Source organism: Phyllostomus hastatus, unplaced genomic scaffold, assembly GCF_019186645.2.
Source record: "Phyllostomus hastatus isolate PE091 unplaced genomic scaffold, TTU_PhHast_1.1 phas_contig_16, whole genome shotgun sequence".
NCBI classification, from domain to species: domain Eukaryota; kingdom Metazoa; phylum Chordata; class Mammalia; order Chiroptera; family Phyllostomidae; genus Phyllostomus; species Phyllostomus hastatus.
In genome coordinates, this window is record NW_025333643.1 from 24942430 (window position 1) to 24963645 (window position 21216).

Below are 21216 nucleotides of genomic sequence, written 5' to 3' on the forward strand. Positions count from 1 at the left end.
TCTAGAAATTGAATACAGACTAGTGAATGTCAAGGGTTAAGAGAGGGAGGTCGATGTGTTTATAAAAGGGCAACACAAAGGATCCTTCTGGTTATGAAGCTGTTGGGTATCGGGACTGTGGAAGTGGGAACAAAAACTTACACTTATGATAAAATTTATAGAATGAAATACAAACACACATGAATAAAAGTAAAATCGAGGAAATGTGAATAAAATCAATGTAGTACATCAGTGTCAATATATGATTCCCCTGAAATGGGACTGTACAGGGTTCCTATCAAACCTTTTATAAGACAAAATGATATTAATGCAAAGAAGCAATTACCTTAGGACTCAGGTTGCTAACAGATACACAAAATAAACTGAGATAAAGCACATATACTCACAGACCTAGTTCAAAACTATGGTGGCTTGAAGCTGACATGCTGAGTGTACTTCCAGGGGAAGGAGCTTGGCGGGGCCACTTTCTGTGCTTGGGCTGCAAATAGCCTCTGTGACAGCTCACTGCAAAATGAATGCTGACAGTTTTACTTATAACCTTCTTTCATAAAAGGAAAAATCCTCTTTGGACTTCTGTCAATGAAAGCAGGAACTAATATAGGCCCTTCATAAAAGTGAAGTGCTATAAAGTGGACTTTTGAAAATTGGGGGTGGGAGATATTTGTATCCTTATATCATACTACAGTTTTTTTTAAATGTTACTATTGAGTAAGTATACATGGGATCTTTCTTTTATATTCCTTACAACTTCATGTAAATTACCATTATCTCATTTAAAACAGCCCCAACCTCTTTTACCAATGAGGAGGTAAATGGGCAGATGATGGAGTCTAGAGGACAGAAATGTTCAACCTTTAAAGAGGACACTTTGGAAGTGAAAGAGCTGCAGGAGTCTTATATCCAAGATCTGAGTATAAACTTATCCCAAAGCTGTTGCTGAACACAAAACTATATATACTTGGAATAAAGGAGCCCAGGAAAAAAATGAACTAGACTCCAGAGGGTTAGCTGCCATTAAAATTCAGAACTACTGATGCTGCTGAGGTTTGTGAGTTTGCTGCATTTTTGATTGACTGTGCTCTCCAAATCACATCAAGTGACAGAAAGTAAAATCCTTCCTGGTCTTTCTTTTATCAGAGGTAGGAAGTTAAGGCTGGAAAAAAATAATTTGAAATTTAGAGAAACCCCCCCTAGAAACAAAAGAACCAATGAGATAGTGAACCCTAAATTCTGAATGTAAATTATTCTGAAATCTTTGCCTGAAAGCTAAACTATGCAGACATAAGGGGACAGTCAGGGATAAGCCAAATAAGCAGCTAACTGGAAGCCAAAGAAAACTGATCATGTACCCGTGGCTGATCACAGCAGGGAGGACTATTTCATAGTTTGATTCTGGGCAAGTAAATCATCTACTATAATGACACTAAAAAAATAAAACAAACTAAGAATCCTCAGAATATTCCAGAATCACTACAAGGTATAATCTACATATAGTTTCAAACCAAAAATTACTAGATATATGAAGAAGTAGGAAAGTGTTTCTCTGTAGGACTATAAGTGATAATCAGTAGAAACTAATACTAAAGGACACTGATGATGTACTGATACTGATGATGTACTAATGTACTGATACTGATGATGTACTGAGCAAATATTTCAGGTGAAATATTAAATATATTCAGATAATTAAAGGAAAATATAATGATAATGAGTAAATAGGAAATTTCAACAAAGAAAAGTAAACTATAAGAAAACATCAAATAGAAACACCTCACTGTGTGAGCTCAACAAAAAATCTGAAATAGCAGAAGAAAAAATCAGTGAAATTAAGTTATATCTTTAGAAATGACCAAATATGACCATGGAGAAAAATATTTAGCAAAAATAAACAGTCAGAGAGAACTCTAAGGCAATCTTGAAATGTCTAATAAATGTGCAAATGCTGTTCCACAGGCAAAGGGAGGGAAAACGACAAAAAACTATTTGAAAAAAAAAGGTCAAACCTTTAAAATTTTCTAAGGAAAAGTCATTAACTTAGAGATCTAAGTTCAATGAAGCTGATAAGATACATACATACACACACACACACTAATCCAATCTCAGTATACCATATTAAAACATCTGAAACACAAGAAATATAGAAAAAATCTTGAAAGCAGCAAGAGAAAAACAAATACACATCACATGGAGTGAACTAACAATATGATCAACAGCTGAATTATTACCACTACTTACATAGACCAGAAAAGATTGGGCTTATATATTAAAAATGCTGAATAATTTAAACAAACAAACAAAGATCTGGTAGCCAAGAAATCTATTCCCAGTGCAAGTAGTCTACAAATACAAAAATAAAATATAATTTCTTGACAAAAACTACAAAATGCATTGCTACTATACTGGCACTATAAGAAATACCAAAGTAACTTTACACTCAAATGAAATGACAATAGACAGTTAACATGGATATTCAGAAAGAAACAAATAGCACTGGAAGAGATGCATATGTGGTGAATATAAAAGATTATACAGGTAGCCTTGGCTGGGTGGCTCAGCTGGTTGGAGCATTGGCCTGTACACCAAGAGGTTGTGGGTTCGATCCCTTGTCAGAGCACATACCTAGGCTGTATGTTCAATCCCTGATCAGGGCACATATAGGAGGCAACCCATTCATGTTTCTCTCTAACATTAGTGTTTCTCTCTCTCTCCCTTCCTGTCTCTCTAAAATCCATATTCTCTGGTGAGGATTTTCATAAAAAGTTTATATGAGTAATTTTTATTTCTCTTCTCAAATTTAAAAAAGGCAGTGTAGGGTTTATAAGGCACATTGATATAGATGACAAAAAAGCAGAAAAGAGGTAAACAGTTATACTGTTTCAAGATTCTGTATTGTAATACAAATAATATTAAATATAAGTAGATTGTTACAGATTAATAATGCATGTTATTCCTCAGCAACCACTAAAAATAATGCAAAGAAATATAGTAAACTCTAATAAAAAATTAAATGACATGCTAAAATATTTTTATAAAGCCAAAGAAAAGAAGAGATAAATAAAAGACATAAGACAAATAGGAAATAAATAGCTCAATGGCAGACACAAATCCTGTCATATAATAATCTCATTAATGATAAATAGATGAACTATTCTAATTAAAAGACAAAGATTTTTGGATTGGATTTAGAAATAAGATCCAACTCTATGCTGTCTATAAAAGATTACTTTAAATGCAGATATATAAATAAATTGGGAATAAAAGGGTAGAAAATGATACAGTATTAAAATAGTAAGCATAAGAAGAAAAGGGTGGTTAAGTTAGAGTATTAGTAGAGACAAGGAAGTATTATATCCAAAATACTCTCAATACAACAGTGATACAAAACAATAATAGAAGTATATGTAATTAGCTATCTCCACAATACATAAAACAAAAACTGATGGGAGTTAAAACATAGACAATGTAACAACTATTAGCGAGTATAATTGGAATTTCAATATTTCTTTCTCAATAACTGAGAGGACAAATAGAACATCAGTAAAGTTAAAAATAGACTTAAACCAACTTGACCAAATTGACATTTGTAAAACACTACACACCTAAACAGCAGAATACATATTCTTTTCATGAACACATGAAACATTAACCAAACAACAAAAAGCACAGGGTCATTAAATAAATACAAACATTTGAAATTATACAGAAGATGTTTTCTAACTATAGCAAAACACTCAGAAAAGGAGAAATATTGTATAATTCTACTTGGATGAGGCATGTGGAATAGTCAAATTCATAGATACATAGAGTAGAATGGTGATTTCAAGGGTCTGAGTTGGGGGAGAAATAATAGTTACTGTATAATGGGTATAGAGTATCAATTTGGGACAACAACATAGTTCTAGAGATGTGTGGTAGTGATAGTTGCACAACAATGTGAATGCCGCTGAACTGTACATTTAAAAATGGTTAAAATGACAAATTTTGTGTCATCTATAATTTACCATAGTAAAAAGAAGAAATTATAAGAAAATTAGACAATATTTTAATAGAATAAAAATTAAAATGAAACATTAAATTTTGAAGAATGTAGCTAAAGCAATGCTCATCAGCACTTTCATAGATTTAAGTGTTTCTGTTTAAAAGAAGAAACATCTCAAATTAAGATGCAAACTTGAATAATAGAAAGTTAGCAAAAAAGAGCAGATTAATACAACTAGAGATGAGGAAATAATAAAAATAAGAGCAGAAATTAATAAAAGGGCATATTATAAACAAGTTTCTGCCAGTGATTTTGGAACTTGTGATAAAGTGAACAAATATGTTAAAAAATAATTTACCAAAACAACATCAAGAAGAAATAGAACACTCAAATAACCCTATGTCCATTAAAGACCTTTAATTAATAATTTTTAGATGTTTCAAGAAAAAAAAACTATAGAACCGTGTGACTTCATTAGTGGAAATATATCAAAAATTTAATGAATAAAGTATACCAATCTTTCCTAAACTTAGAAAAGAGAGGAGTCTACACTCCAACACATTTTTTATGGAGCCAGCTTTGTACTGATATCAAAACCAAGAAAAGAATCATATAAACCAATATCTGTCATGACATAGATGCAAAAATCTTTAACATAATATTAGCAAGTTCATTTAGCATTGTATAAAAATAACAGTTTATCACAAAAGTATTTAATACTAGGAATTCAATATTTTTAACATTTAAATTTAAATCAATGTAATTTATCATTTTAATATAATAAAGGAGAGAAACTATTTGATCTTCTCAATAGTAGAAAATACTTTTTGAAAAAATTGAATACCCATTCATGATAAAAATTCTTACAAAAATACTTTAAAATTTGATAAAGATCATCTACAAAAATTGACAATAGATGTCATATTTAGAATATAAAAAACTTAGAATATTTTGCCTAAAATCTGGAATGAATCAAGAATATTTGCTTTCACCACTTTGATTTAATATTGTATTGGAAGTTCAAATCAGTGAAATAAGACAAAAAAAGAAATAATGGAAATCTCTACTGGAAAGGAAGAAAGGAAATTATTTTTATTTGCAGATGACGTTAACATTTATGCACAATCCTAATAAATATATTTAAGAATCTATTAGAATAGGTCAATTTAGTAACTTCATGGGCCATGAGATCAATATACCAAAAAGCCCCTGAATTTATAATACTAGTAATAATTAAAAATGAAATTAAAAATATAGTTGCATGTAAAATAACACCCAAAATAATTAGGAATGAATTTAACAAAGACTGATTTGTAAGAACTGCATACTAAATATCACAAAAAATTGCTGAGATAAATTAAAGATCTAAATAAATGGAGATGCCATGTTCACAGATCAAATACAATATTAAGATGTCAATTCTCTCACTAGTATGTAGTTCCAAAGCAATTCCCACCAAAATTCTTTCTAATTTTGTAGAAAATGACAAAATATTTCTAAATTTATAAGGAAATACAAAGGGCCCAAATTGCCAAAATAATTTTGAAAAGGAACAAAGTTAAAGGAGTTACATTACCAGATTTTAAGACTTAGTATAAATATCAGTATAAATTTTCAGTGAATAAGACAGTATGGGCATATTTAGAAGTAAACAAATAGATCAGGGATTCCAAGTAGAGTCCAGAAATAGAACTACACTTACGTGGCCAACTGATTTCTCAACAAAGGTTTCAAGATAATTCAATGCGGGGAAAAAGAGTCTATTCAACGTTGATGCTAGGCATATTAATGACACCACACCACCTAAGATGTCTGCATCCTAATCTCCAGAAGCTATGAATATGCTTGGTTACATGGCAAAGACTAATTAAAGTTGCAAATAGAATTAAGTTTAATTAGGTGACCTTAACATAGGAAGAGTATGCTGAGTTACCCAGGTGGGCCCAATGTTGCTGGTTTTGTTTTATTTTTTTCATCCCACAAGAAATCATAACTTTACTGACAGAAACAGTACAAATTTCAAACAAGGCTGCAGTTACTCTTTTGAAACACAAAAAGTTCCTCATTTTTAGATGACTACATTGTTAATTCCATATAGCATTTACAAAATAATTATTACTGTTCTTCAGGGCTCAGAGTGCCTTTGCTCTCTATACATTACCTTGTGACATGATCAATTCTATGTCCTAACTTCTACACCTCTTTCATCAACCTCTTTCTCTTCACTCTCCTCTTATAGAGTTGGAGTTGATGTATTTTCTTGAATGTTTGAGACAGCCTTATCTTGAACTTTGATTTTTTCAGGAGCTGTTAGTTGTGCTTGCTGTGCTAAATCCCCAATCTTGGTTTCCCTCAAAACTATGTAGGTATATGAAGTTGGGCTCTTGTAGACATCTGGTTTTGTGATGACAAAGAGGATATTTTTAGATTTCTGGATAGTGACTCTAGTAACCCCTGGAAACTATCAAAGACCCGGTTTGGGATATAGTCTTTCATGACTTATTTTCACTCCAGCTGTGTTTTGCTTTGCTGACTTGTTCTTCATTGATTTCAGCTGTTGCTACTAGCTGGGCTTATTGTGTGGTTACCTGCATGGAATCTTGCCCCTGGAGCTCTGGTACTGATTCATTACTGTCAGATTCTGTTTCAGATCTGGTCTCAGCCTGGGGCTGAGGTAACTCCTGCTCTATAGCAGGGATGATTTCTGTGGCTTCACCCTGGCATTTTATGCAAGGAATGTGGAACCAAGATGGTGGCAGAAAGATAGGCAGTGAGTGGTAAGTTCAATGCCACTGGTTTTAAATATGGAGGAAGGGGCCATGAGGCAAGGAATGAGGGCAACTTCTACAAGCTAGAAAGGGCAAGGAAATGGATTCTCCTCAAAGTCCCCCAGAAAGGAAGTCAGACCTGTTGTCAACTTAATTTTGACTTAGAATTGTGTTGGACTTACAACCTTCAAAACTATAAACTAGTAAATTTGTGTTGTTTTAAACCAGTAAGTTTATGTTCATTTCTTACAACCATGAAAAAGTAATGTAATCAAATACAGTATAGGAATAAAAGGGTGTGGAATCACAACACTTATTATAGTCCAGGGGTGTCAAAATCATTTTCACTGGGAGTCACATCAGCCTCACAATTGCCTTCAAAGGGCCGAATATAATTTTAGGGCTGTATAAATGTAACTACTCCTTAACTAGTGGCAAGGAGCTTGGCACTGCTGCTGGGTAGAAACAAGGTGTCACGCCAGATAAAACAAGGTGGAGGGGTGGATTTGGTCCACAGGCCTTGTGTTTGCCACCTGTGTTATATACCATTTACAAATGTAAATGAATCATAAGCTTAAATGTAAGGCCTAAAACCATAAAACTTATGGACAAAAACAGATAAATATCTGTTCTCTTGATTTCACCAAAGATGTCTAAATTTTGATACAAAATTTATGAATCACAAAAATTGATAAATTGGACTTCATCAAAATTTAAAAATAATTTTGAGAAATTATTAAGAAAATAGAAAGGTTATTGACAGATTTGTAGAAAATATTTGCAAAATCATATATTTGATCAAGGACTTATATCCAGAATATGTAAAGAACTCAGAAAATATTTAATCTAATAATAAATGAGCAGAATTTTGAATGGACATTTCACTGAGGAAGATAGTTGATGAACAGTAAGCGTATTATGAAGGGAGACCCCCCAAACTAGAATTTATTTATAAAAAATTGTGTATTTATTCTTACATGTTTAAACTTCAGTCACATTCATAGTTCTATCCAGCTGATGCAATATAACTATGAAGATATTTTTTTCCACTGCTCAAAACAGTTTCTCACTTCAATTTTGAGATCTTTTAGTACTTCTGCTGTTTTTTGTTTCACCTCTTCCACATCAGCAAAACATTTACTTTTGAGGTCTTTTTTCATCCAGGGAAACAGCAACAAAAAAAGTCACTTGGGACAACATCAGGTGAACAGGGAGAGTGGGGCATGAGGGTCGTACTGTTTTTATCAAAAACTGCTGAACACTCAGCATGATGTGGGCCCATGCCCTCATAAATCATCCATTTTGAAGTGGGTGAACACCTTGAAGGAGTCTTCAAAAATATTAACTGAAGTCAAACACAGCCTTTCACAAAAATGCCAGCCAGTACACTGATACAGATAGGTTCCTAAAACTTTCTCAGTGGGGGAAGCCTGCACTACAAAAGGCCCACCCTCCAGAAAATAATTCCATTTTTGGTGGGGTCTGTTTCAGTGGACATCAGGGAAATGAAAATTAAATTAACAAAGAACAATCACTTGACACCCACCTGAATGCCTAATTTGAAAAGAGTAAGGATGCTGAACCTTGGCAAGGATGCAAAGCCAATGGAACTCTAATTCATTGCTGGCAAAAATGCAGAAATGTTACAGACAATTTGAAAATCATGTTGGTAATTCTCATAAATTTAAATACACACTTATTTTATGACCCATCATTTCCTTTTTTGGGTGTCTACCCTAGAAAAATAAAACATAATTCTACAATAAGATTTGTAGTGATCCATAAATATTCATAGTAGCATTACTTGTAATATCCAGAAAACAGAGTAAGCTACAAGTTCCAACACTGGCTGAATAGAGAAACAGAGTGGTATATCCTAATGATGAAATAGTATTCAGCAATGAAAATGAGCCCACTACTGATAGATGCAATGGTATAGATGGCTTTCAAATCATTATGCTGAATGATAAAACTTGGATAGAGAACACTATATATTTTATGCTTCCATTCATATGAAATTCAAGAAAAGGCAAAACTATACTGACAAATCTTTTTGGTAGTTGCCAGGGATGAGGAAAGAGATGGGTAGAACAGGAACAAGAGGGAATGTACTAAAATGGGAAAATGCTCTCTGTCTTAGGTGTGTGGTAGTTATAGCACTGTGTATTTGGGTGAAACTCATCAGATTGTGCACTTAAAATGAGTGCATTTTATTACATGTAAATTATACATTAAACAATTGAAAGATCATTAAAATTAACTTTCAGTATTTGCTATGTCTATTGCTCTGGTGAAATTAACACAAATAATGAATAACATTTACTGAGTTTTTACTAGTGGGTTTTTCCTTACTCCATTTACCTTTTTTAATTATGTGATTGCATGAGTCTCAGTTGCCTTACAGAAATATTAGAAATAACCAAGACTGCTCATTCAAAATACATCAACCGTATGTATGGGAACCAGAAAAATTGAAAGGATGCCAGGGCAATTATACAGAGCCCTAACATAAATAACTGATACAGGTAAATTGGTACATATTATGTATCATTTCTGGAAATAATAACAGTAATGTCTACCACAAATTAGTTACAAGGATTGATTGAAGCAAGGCATGTGAAATGCTTAGCACAGTGCTAGACACATAATTAGCCCTTGATACCCAGTACCTGTTACCTTCACAAAATGTGAGCATTCTCATGAAGAAGTGTGGGTCAAGCCAGGCCTTGTCAAATACTATTTCTGCCTGTCCACTATATCTTTCCCTTTCTTCAAGTAATGAAACATTCTCTCTTTTTTTTTTCCTTTGGGCAATTGCTTTTACCCAATCAGCAGAATCCTAGTCAGGCAGTTAATCTCATAGGCTCTTAGGGGAGATTTTCTTTGCTGTGATTGGATAAGGAAATGGACAGAGGTCCAAGCCAGGCTAGTTAGAAATTTACTGAGATTTAGTTATTCAATGATGAAAGAGAATGTTGGGGTTACTTGCTGCTGTTTTCAGTGCCCTGCAGAAAGGTCAGCCTCAGAATGCAGCCATCATGTGGCATAAGATTTAGAAACTGAGTGCAGCAGAGCCCAGGAACATTGTTCTAGAGTCAGTTGAACTTGTGTGTTTACAGTTTGATGAATGAATAAAATATGTCCTTCTCACCCACTCTACCTAATCTAGCTTTATTTGAGTTTCTTGCCATTTACAACCAAAAAAATCCAGAGTTTCAAACACTGATTTTAAAAAGAATCTGTTTTCTCATCTCTAAATTAGGAGTGATAATTGTCCCTATTTTACAAGAAGGTTGTAAGATTAAATTACATAAAAATGTAAAGGGCTTAGAACAGTGCCTGAAACAACAAGTACTGCATATTTTTGCCATTTTTATTGTCATCTATTTTCCTTGTTGAAACTATGTTTACATAGGGTGAGAAAGTATATAAAAATAGGTTTAAAATTTTTCTAGCAGCTATTGTCATTAGTGACTGGATTAATGAATGAATTAAATTGAATGGATGATAAATTGAACTAATATGTACAATAAGGTCACTCATTCTGCATGCATCTTCCTTGGCATGCACCTTTCCAAGTGTAGTGACTTAATATGGGTCAGATGAAATCAATTTCTGATAGCTCATAATCAAGCACACAAGATAACCTTGTTTACCTTATGGAACTGGGAAGTCTGAATCCTCATAGGTGGCTTGCTTAGCTGATTATAGTACTCTCTGTGAGTAAAACCTTAACAACAAACAGCCATAGAATGAAAGCCTTTCTGTAATGAATTACAGCTTTCTCAGTCATCTTAAATAGTATTTTCAATAGGTTTTTGTATTTTGTGTAAGATAACTTATGGTTATCTTTTTTGCTATTATTGAGCCATGTGGACAGCTGTATTTTTTTAATACTTGTGCCAGATGCTATATCATTCTGTGTCCTTTCTCTCAGTGATAGACCCTGCATTTTGCTAAAAGTTCCCCTTCTCTTTCTTATTTTTAATAGCTCATTTTTATTGTACTGTTTCCCATTACCATTTATATCCCTAAACCCTCTTCCACTTCCACCTAGCTCCCTTCCCCAATTCTCTTTTTTTTAATAATAGCTCATGCACAGGAAAATAAAATAACTAAAATTTTTCAGACCATGTCTAAAATGAGATAAAAATAATGTGAGAGTAAATAGGTCATTAGTGAGTATACTTTTCTAAGGATAAAATACATTAGTTGATCTATTTTATATATTTCAGGGCCTCAGGGTTCTGGAGTCTCATTTACCACAACCTCAACCCCAAGCTGAATGCCACATATGTGTTTGCCTAAAAAGGTTCTCCACCTGAATGAACTATTGTCATAAAGAACTCTGATAACTCCATGAGCTCAACTGGTTGGGTTATAGTTCATATTATTTTTAAAAACAGGTACTATGAATAATATAACTTTTCTTGAATTATGTAACATTTTTTACCGGAAAACCCTTTAATTTAAAGGTAGAAGTTCCTAAATTATATGTACATTATGCCACTTGAATATTCTATGGGTTTTTAAAAAATGTAAAAATTTAGTTTTGATTAGAATTGTCTAAGTATTATGGTCTTTGCTAAATATGCCATAGATGTTCATAGATAATAAATTTGCATTTATATTTTGCTAAATATCTAAAATAGTTTGTATTTTCAATGATCTAATCTCAAGTTAGGATTTAGGGTAAAATCTTCATTACGTCCTTCTTCAACAGCAATAGGAGATAATGAGAAAAATAAACTATTACTTGTGGTCAGCTATATATGAGCAAAGTGAATCTCCTTTATTATGAAATACAACAAGCTGTTATTTAAAATAAAGAATGAGGAAAGTTCAGTGACAATGACATGCAGACTTGATATAGAGCTTCTTTTAATTTTTTTCTCACAGTGTGGGCTCCAGGCTATAGTTATGGGGGTTATAATGGCATTTTCATAAATGCTGGCATGCCTTCAGAGAGGACTTTCACAAAATGGACAAATGACAACTTTCACCATTAGTTTAAACTAAGGGGTCTGATCATGTCTCCTCTGTCCCATAATTCTCATTTTATGTTAATAGAGGTTGTGCGTAATTATCAAGGGAAGAGTAGATTTCTAAATTATAGTCTCTTCTAGAAGAGTTATGAGTGTAACCTCCATTAACACTGTGGAATGTAAAGAAGGCAACTCTTCAAATGTTGAGATAAAAATATGTTCCTCTAGTGCAGGATTATATTTTATCTATAACTGAGTAATTTTGACTCAAGTGACCTATATTGAGAAATAGATTTAATAGTGGAAAAGCTGTGGATTGATGGATCCCTGCCAGGCAGGAACAGAAAGTTGAGAGCATTAATAGTATGGGAGGAATATAGGACATGATGATATTCCCAAAATTATAAGGAAGAGAAAATATAAAGGAAAAAATAGTATAAACTGTTTTCCACCCCCACCTTCCGGATATTTCCTTGAATGGAGTTTTTGTTTCAGATTTCTCTTTGGAAACTTTCACTGTTTTATAGGCTCTTGTCTACTGAGAAATAAGCCTAAAGCTTTTGTTATTTTTGTAGCCATCACCTTGTCTGCAGTGTATAGTTCTCTGAAGTCCATTTGTTTGTGTTCTAAGAAAATTTGCTGCCTCATCTGTGACAAAAACAGCATACACAGTAATTTTCCAGTTGAAAGTGGAGATAAGAATATCTTCTAGTGCTCAAAAGCAAGCTAAAGATCTCTCTCTAATAGAGTTGCTTCTTCATGGAGTTACTAGTTTTAGGAGTAAGATATCTTGGTTCTCTTCCTTCTTCCCTGATGCCTTTCCCTCTCACCCTCATCTTGCCTGCTTCTTCCTCTCCGCCTTCCTTTCCTCCTCCTTTCCTCTCCCCTTCTTCCTCCTACATTAGTTCCTGTAACATTGCTAAAAAAATCTGTCCCAGATATCAAGCTCTTTGAAATTTTTATGATAGAAAATGCACCCAGAATTTAATCTGATTATTTAAAAAAAGAACTGAAGATTCAATTTCTTATAACTTGCTACTGTTTTATTAACTTTATGTCTTCAGAACTCAGCCATCACTATCTGAAGGAGGTGGTAAAATGAAAAAACCAAAGAAACCAAAACAAGCAAAAACAAAAACAATAAAACAACCTATATATTTTTCAATATCATAAACAGATTGAAAACTGTTTAAAAAAACTTAGGAAATCTATTACTGATATTTTTCTGTACTGGGTGCTAAAATGAATTTAGGTGAATTTATGGTACATTACACAATTTTTAAGGGTTGTTTCAAGAAGGGAAATTATCAAGCCACAAACTTTCCTCTAAAGGTGCAGAGTTCTTAGCTGTGTAAACTTCACTACTGAGTAAACATGGCTTTAGATTTTTGGACTCAGGACTGGTGTACCCTCATCTGCATGATCTGTTTCTGGGGTTTGGGTCTATACCTCAGACTCAGACATTTGATAGTTCAGCTGCTTCCTTTAGCACTTAACTTTCTTTTAAGGATATAGATTGATTCTTCACATAGGCATCCTTAGAAAATATAAGACTTGCTAATATCATTAAGGCAAAAAAATGATTTTTTTTTAAAAAAGAATTATACACTTAAAGAATTTGATCCAAATTGAAGTTCACTTTTCTCTGTCCTAACAAACTTGGGGGCTGATTTTATTTAAATCAGTGACTACTAGAGGGCTAAGCATTGCATGAATTCATCAAATGTTGGTGTAAATAGAGGGAGATAAATGGTGTCTAATGGACCCTGACTTTCTGGCAATCATATCCTGTCTCTTCATTGAAAAGAATAAAAAGAGTGAAATGTGAATAGAAAATCTGAAGCTTTAACAGTGTTCCAGACACTGAAGATTTGTGATCGTAGCTGCTCAATAGCATTAATAACTGTGTACATTGACTTGCTTGTTTTGTTTCAGGTTCTGCCTTAAAATCTGTACATATTGACATGTTTCGATTTCCAAAATAAACTAATGAAAATTAATGCGAAATTTACAGGAGCAAATATGCATACAAGCACACAAATATACATATCATATATTTAATTTTGCTTGTGCACATGATGTATACAAACAGATTCAATATCTCTGAAAGGGTATGTAAGAAATTGGCTATTATATTTCCTTTAGAATGAGACAGAGAAAGAATATGAATTTAATTTTTACTATATATACATATAAATTTACATCTTAAAAGGAAGAGTAACCCTGGCTGGCATAGCTCAGTGGATTGAGCACAAGCTGTGAACCAAAGAATCTCAGGTTCTATTCCCAGTCAGGGTACATGCCTGGGGTGCAGGCCACGGCCTCCAGCAACCGCACATTAATGTCTCTCTCTCTCTCTCTCTCTCTTTCTCCCTCCCTTCCTTATCTAAAAATAAATAAATAAAATATTTATAAAAAGGGAGAGTAAAGTTGATCTCAATTAGATGTCTCCTAATTATACATCAAATCTTGAATAAAGTACTTATGCCAATACCTTGACAAGAATCTTGTATATGCATGTTGATTAAATAATTTATTTATAACACAACAGATAGACAATGACTGAATTACACTATTAATTAGGGCTTAAGTTTGGCTTTGTCACAGTAGGTCTACAGAAGCTTCATTGAGAAACAAATGTAGAAGATTCTGATGCAAGCCAATGAGAGATATTTTTATGGAACCAACTATGGGTTTGTGTGTACATATGTCGCACTGGAATATTATGGAATGTCTGAACATATAACATAATCTACAGGAATGTTGTATCTATACTTCATATTGCAACTAATGTTCTAGGGTTAAAAAAAAACTTTGAAGGACCGATGAGAGACTACTTTGTTGTTTGTATTAGTTAAGTATGACTGTGTTAAAAAAAAACAAACACCCAAGTTGTGATGACATAAAATAACAAGCATTTATTTGGCTCATGATTCTTCTGGACAATTCTAGTGTGGGCTGGTCTCCCTCATGTGTCTGTGGCCATTTGGAAGTGACCACAATAGAGCTGCAGGGTGGCTTTGCTCATTAGTTGGGGTTTTGTACACATCTGGGACCTCAATTAGGCTGACTGGTCACTGACTCATGTTGTCTACCCTGTTCCTTCAGGGTAACCTGAGGTTTTTCTTATGACTGAGGCAGAGTACCCAGTAGCAACATGACAGCTTATACAGCCACGTGAGGGCCAAGCCAGGAATGGTTACTGCACCCACATCTGCTGCACTCTACTGGCCAGTCCTGCTCCAAGCCAGCCTGAATCCAAAGTGCTGGGAAACAGACAACACCTGCTGTGGGAGGGCCTTTTAAACTATATTCCAGGGGAAAAGATCCTGGAAAGGAAACCACTGTGGACACATAGTCTTGAGCTTCAGGAGGATCCTAAGTTGGGGGAAAAATATAACTAAAATCACAATTTTTTTCCCAACAGTTTGAAAAAGGGTAATTAATTTTAAGTTAACTTTGTTTTGGAAATAGATGATAATAATTCTGTGTCTTTTATTTATTTTCTTATTATCCCATTATAGTAACAATAGTTGTAATTTACTGAGCACTCACGATGTACCAGATACTATACAACACATAAGGTATTTCATATACATGTATCTCTCATCTTTAGCACTACAATGTAAGATAGATATTATTTCCATTTTCAGTCAAGGGAATTAAAGTTTATCAATAAGTAGTAAGTGGCAGATTTAGCCATTAATTCCAGATCTGTGTGGCTATAAAATTCGAGCCTTTTCATAGTACAGTAGGGTCCTATATCTGGAACTAATTTTTGTGAATTCAACTATGGGTGCACCACATTGGGGCCAGTGGTGGAGGTTGGAAGAGAATGAAAGAGAAAATAACTTAAATAATAAATATAATTCAGGTAGCCACATCATCCAATAGGTGTATGTCTTACAGGAACTCTGAATTGGGCACTATAGATCAACTGTTACCTCAGGTAAGTACAGCTCCCAGGTGCCTCTGAGGCTGATGTGATTCTGATATTTGTGTTTCCTTTTAATAATATGCTTCTAAATGCAGGCCAGTTCTTTTATCTCATGTTTAATTAGAGAAAAAATGACCAAATTAATATTAAAGGAAAAGTCATTTATCTTGTAGGGACTGTGAGTCTAAACTCGATATCTGGTGTGCACTTTATTGGGGAATTTTCAAGAATAATATTGACTTTACATACTTATTGTTTTAAGGACAAAGTTATGACTTTGAACTTCAATAGGATGCAAATTTAGTTAACTATGTTGTATTCTCTGGAGGAGTGGATTTTAAAAAAGCTTTTATTGATTTATTTTTAGAGAGAGAGGAAGCGAGGGAGAAAGGAGGGAGAGAAAAATCAATGTGTGGTTGCTTTTCATGCATCCCCTACTGGGGACCTGGCCTGCAACCCTGGCCTGTACATGCCCTGACTGGGAATCGAACTGGTGACCCTTTGTTTCACAGTCTAGCATTCAATTCACTAAGCCACACCAGCCAGGGCTAGAGAAGAGGATTTTAATGTTTATGAATACAATGACTTTTTAAACTGTGGTATAAGGTATTTATTCTGTTCTCTTCAGGTGTGTTGATCTAGTTAAGCCTATCAGGAAGAATAGTGATATCACTACAGCAGTGCTGATGCCATGCAATGAAACTACACTGTAGACCTCAACTTTGCATCCTGTTCTAGGAATGAGTAGGTAGTTAATTTATAAAAATTATCTGCAAGGAAGATAATGGCTTTCTTGTTAAGTACAATTAATTGCTGATTATCATAACATTAACATGAAAAACTGTATATGAACTAAAATGAACAAATGAAATTATCTTACTGGAAGAACTTTATTTTACAATACAAATTTTTATTGAAAAATAATTTACATAGAGATATGCACATGAATGTATACAGCTCACTATGTCTTCACACAGTATACACACACTTGTGAACAACACCTACAAACAAGCATAACAGAAACTCTTTCATTAAGATGGCAGTGTAGACAGACATAGCTCACCTCTTTACACAGCCACATCAAATTTACAACTAAAATATAGAAGAATCATCACTCAGAACTGTTAGAAATCAAGTTGAATGGAAGTCTAACAACTACAGAATTAAGGAAACCACAGCCTCCAGAGTGATAGGAGGGATGTAGATGCAGAACAGGCTGCTCCCATATCCACATGTAGTGGATAAAAATTTGGGAGGGATACGAGGGATACCTCAGCAGTGATAAGTCCCAGCCCCACACTAAGGCCTCCAACCTAGGGTTCCAGTGCCGAGATGATAAGTCCCACAACTTCTGACTGCAAAAATCAGCAGGAATTGAGTCGATGGAAGAAACCTCTGGAGCCCCAAGCAGTTTCTCATAAAAAAAACCATACACGGTCTTACTTAGATTCACTTACTCTGAGCTCCAGCACTGAGGTAGTAGCTCAAAAGGCACCAGCAATGTACTTGGAGGAAATGAAGTATCTGGCAACAAGCTGAGCAGAGGCCATTTTGTCCTTTCTGAGCCCTCTCCCCACAGAGCAGTAGACCTGGCTGGCTGGTACCATAACTGACACTCCATCAAGCTGGTAAACACTGTTTGACTCACCTTGGAGAGCCCTAAGACTCTGCCCCACACAACTTACAGACCCAGCAAAACTGTTAACTGTGACTTTGCCATATGAATGGCTGGTCTTAGCTCATGCTTCACAACTTCCAAAATCCTATCAAATAAGTAACAGCTGGCCTCAGTGAGCTGGAGGCCTGGCATAGGCAGCAGCCAGCTAGATTCACAGTGTGGCTCTACCTAGGACTCTCCAGGGCCAGCACAAGTAGCAGCCATCTCAGATCACTTTATACATCAGGCAGGGTGGTCCATGGCAAAACAGTTGGGGGCTGATATTGGCCTGTACCACCCAGGAAAGCCTGGGACCAACACACCCATTGGACAGCTACAGGCCATGTTGGAGAACCACCACCTTGCCCCTGCACAGCTGGTCCTCCACAGAGGATGGAGGCTGGTGGTAAGTGGTCACAGCCAGTGCTTGCAGCTGACTGGCCTGGGTAAATCCACCCCATTGATATGTTAACAGCATTCAAGGCTCAACTACAAGAGGAGGGTGTACTCAGCCCACATGAAAGGCACATCTTGAGTGGGGAAGCTGTGGCACTGAATGCTACAAGGAACCTACTTCATTAGGCTGCTCTACCAAGTTCAGGAGATATAGCAGCTCTACCTAATACATAGAAACAAACACAGGTAGGCTGCCAAAACAAGAAGACAAAGAAACATGGCCCAAATGAAAGAACATATCAAAACCCCAGAGAAAGAGATAAATGAAATAGAGATTAGCAATCTATCAGATACAGAGTTCAAAACATTGGCTATTGGGTCCTCAAGAAGCTAGTGAGGACCTCAGCAGCATAAAAAAGATCTGGTCAGAACTGAAGAATGCAGTGATTGAAATAAAGAACATTTTACAGGGAAATAACAACACAGTGGATGAAGCTGAGGATCACATCGATGATTTGGACCATAAGGAAGCAAAAACAACCAATTAGAACAAGAAGAATAAAAAAGAATCCCCCCAAAAGGAGGATAGTATGAACAGACTCTGGGACAACTTTAAGAAGTCCAACATTTGCATCATAGGGGTACCAGAAGAAGAAGAGAAAGAGCAAGAAATTGGAAATCTATTTGAAGAGTAATGAAAGCAAATTTCCCTAACTTGATGAAGGAAATAGACACACAAGTCCAGGAAGCACAGAGAGTTCCAAAGAAGATGAATGGTGAGACCCACTCCAAGACATATCATAATTAAAATGCCAAAGATTAAAGTTAATGAGAGAATCTTAAAAGCAGCAAGAGAAAAAAGTTACTTATGGGGGAGTTCCCATGAGACTGTCAGCTGATTTCTCAAAAGAAACTTTGTAAAATAAAAGGGGTTGGCAAGACATATTCAAAGTCTTGAAAAGCAGGGACCTACAGCCAAGATTGCTCTACACAGTAAAGATGTCATTTAGAATGGAAGGGCAGATAAAGCAGCTTCCCAGACAAGAAAAAACTAAAGGAGTTCGTCATCAGCAAACTATTATTATATGAAATATTAAAGGGACTTATTTAAGAAAAAGATGATAACTATCAACAATAAAATGGCAAAAATGCATATTTATTAGCAATTGAATATAAAAAAAACAAACTAAGCAAAGAAGAAGAAGAGAGACAAAATCATAGATACAGACATCATTTTGATGGTTACCAGATGGGAAATGGTGTGAGGGAATGGGGGAAGAGGTGAGGGGATTAAGAAGTACAAATAGGTAGTTACAGAATAGCCATGGAGATGTAAAGTACAGTATAGGAAATATAGTAGCCAAAGAACTTATACACATGACCCATGGATGTGGACAATGGTGTGGAGATTGCCTGAGGGAGTGGGGTGTACTAGGTGGAAAGGGGCAAATGAGGGAAAATCAGGACAATTGTAATAGCATAATCAATAAAATATAACCAAGAAAGAAGCCCCTTCACTTCTCTGTTCTAGACACAATTTGTCCCACCCCTAAGAGAAGCTACTGTTCTGACTTTTGACTATATGGAGTAGATTACTTTTGTCTACATTGCATTTTAATTAATGAAATCATATCATATGTACTTTTTTGTGTGTCTGACTTATTTTATTTAACATTGAGTTTGTAAGTTGATATGTGAATTTGTGTGCCCTTTGAGGTAGTTCATTCCCATTGCTGATGAGTGGCTATTCCACTGGAATGAACATTTGGGTAGTTCCCAGTTTGGGGTTATTAAAAATAATGCTGCTATGAATACTTTAATACATTTTTATGAACACATGTGCACATTACTGTTGTGAAAGACCTAGGAGTAAAATTTTGGGGTCGCAAACCATGTGAGTTTTCATCTTTGGGAGAAAATGTTAGCTTTCAAAGTTGTTGCCAGTTCACACTTGCACCAGAAATACATGAGGGCTCTTAACGTGGTATATTCAACCTCTTTAATTTAATGTATTATGGTTAATTATTACCTAAAACAATGTAATGATTGATGTTTCCTATAATTAATATATCTTTATATAATATCAAGGTTTCAAGTTAGCAAGTCTGAGAAAATAATTATTTTTTAAAAACCCTCTGATTATTACAGGGAAAATATTGTTCTTAACAGTTACACTGAAATTCACCTTTAAGAAAACAGAACAGAGAATAATTGTAGAATTAACTGAAAAGTGATGGTAGTCAGTTTGGATGTATTTTATGGCCTTCTCCCTTATATTATAAACCTGTTTGAAATAACTAACCCATGCTTTGTATTCATTAAAAGAGCTGGACTTTAAATGCAACACTCTTTTTTTACTTATCTTTTTTTCAAAATGATTAAGGTCTGATGAAAGTTAGAGAAAAATCCTTTTGAAGCAGTCTTGTGCATTACAATCTTAAGACAAAATTCTATGTAAAAGAAATACCTGTGCTTTCATTTTCTTAGTATATACTTAAAGAAGACCCTTTATATATGCAAGTTTCCATTTTGCATCTCAAAACATAAGCATTTCTCTAAACAGTAAGTCTCTAAAGAGCATGTCATTTTCAGGGAATTTAAATTTTTTTAAGTATTTGGTTAGGAACCTACGATTTATAAAGTCAATAATAGCATTTTATGAGTTGCTTAATAAATTATTAATAGATATGAAAAAGTTAAAATAATAAAAATTATAGAAGACATTATCACTCTACAAAATCAGTGGTGGGACATTAAAGTTGGTGTTTTCTGTTTGTAAATTTTGTGTTGCTAAAGGCTTTATACAATCATTTACAAATAACTATACATTTTGACTTGATTGTATGAATTGGTTTCTTTCTGGTAAGTATTATTACAGTTTAATCACTATTTTTATTGTTCCTTATGTGAAGATACTATTTATCCTCATATGTAGGTCATGAATTTTATGAAGGATGTACTGTAAGGTTATGAATAATGGCAAGTAGTTTGTCTAAGCAAAGTTGGAATTATTAAACAACAGAAAAGCCACCTTTTAACCTAACTAGATGTTCAGTCAGATGAAGGCAAACTAAACATGAATGAGGAAAGTGGCCATGATGAATGTATAAAGATATACAAGAGGGGGTGACATTAACAAAGAAAAACTCATATTAAAAACTCTTGGAGATATTTCCTGACATTGAAAGCTCAAAGATAAAATGTTGAAAGGTGATTCATACTTAAAAAGGAATATGACTATTTGCAAAGGCATAGAGAAGATGCTGGCTCAATATCAAGTTCTATGATGAGAAGAGGAAGGCAATCACTGTTTAAAACTACTCTTGATATAATTATTTTTTATGATGAAATAAAACATCTTGTCTTATCAAGCTTGGGCTGCTATAACAAAATACCATAGACTAAATTGTTTAAATAATAGAAACTTATTTTTCACAGTTCTGGAGGCTCTAGGACCAAGGTACTAGCAAGGTAGATTTCATTCTGGTTCCACT

General features: G+C 34.4%; 1 pseudogene; it reads right to left on the bottom strand.

Moving 5' to 3' along the window:
• Nucleotides 1-6063: 6063 nt before the first annotated feature.
• LOC123814345 overlaps nt 6064-21216 on the bottom strand; it is a 37076-nt pseudogene continuing 21923 nt past the window's right edge.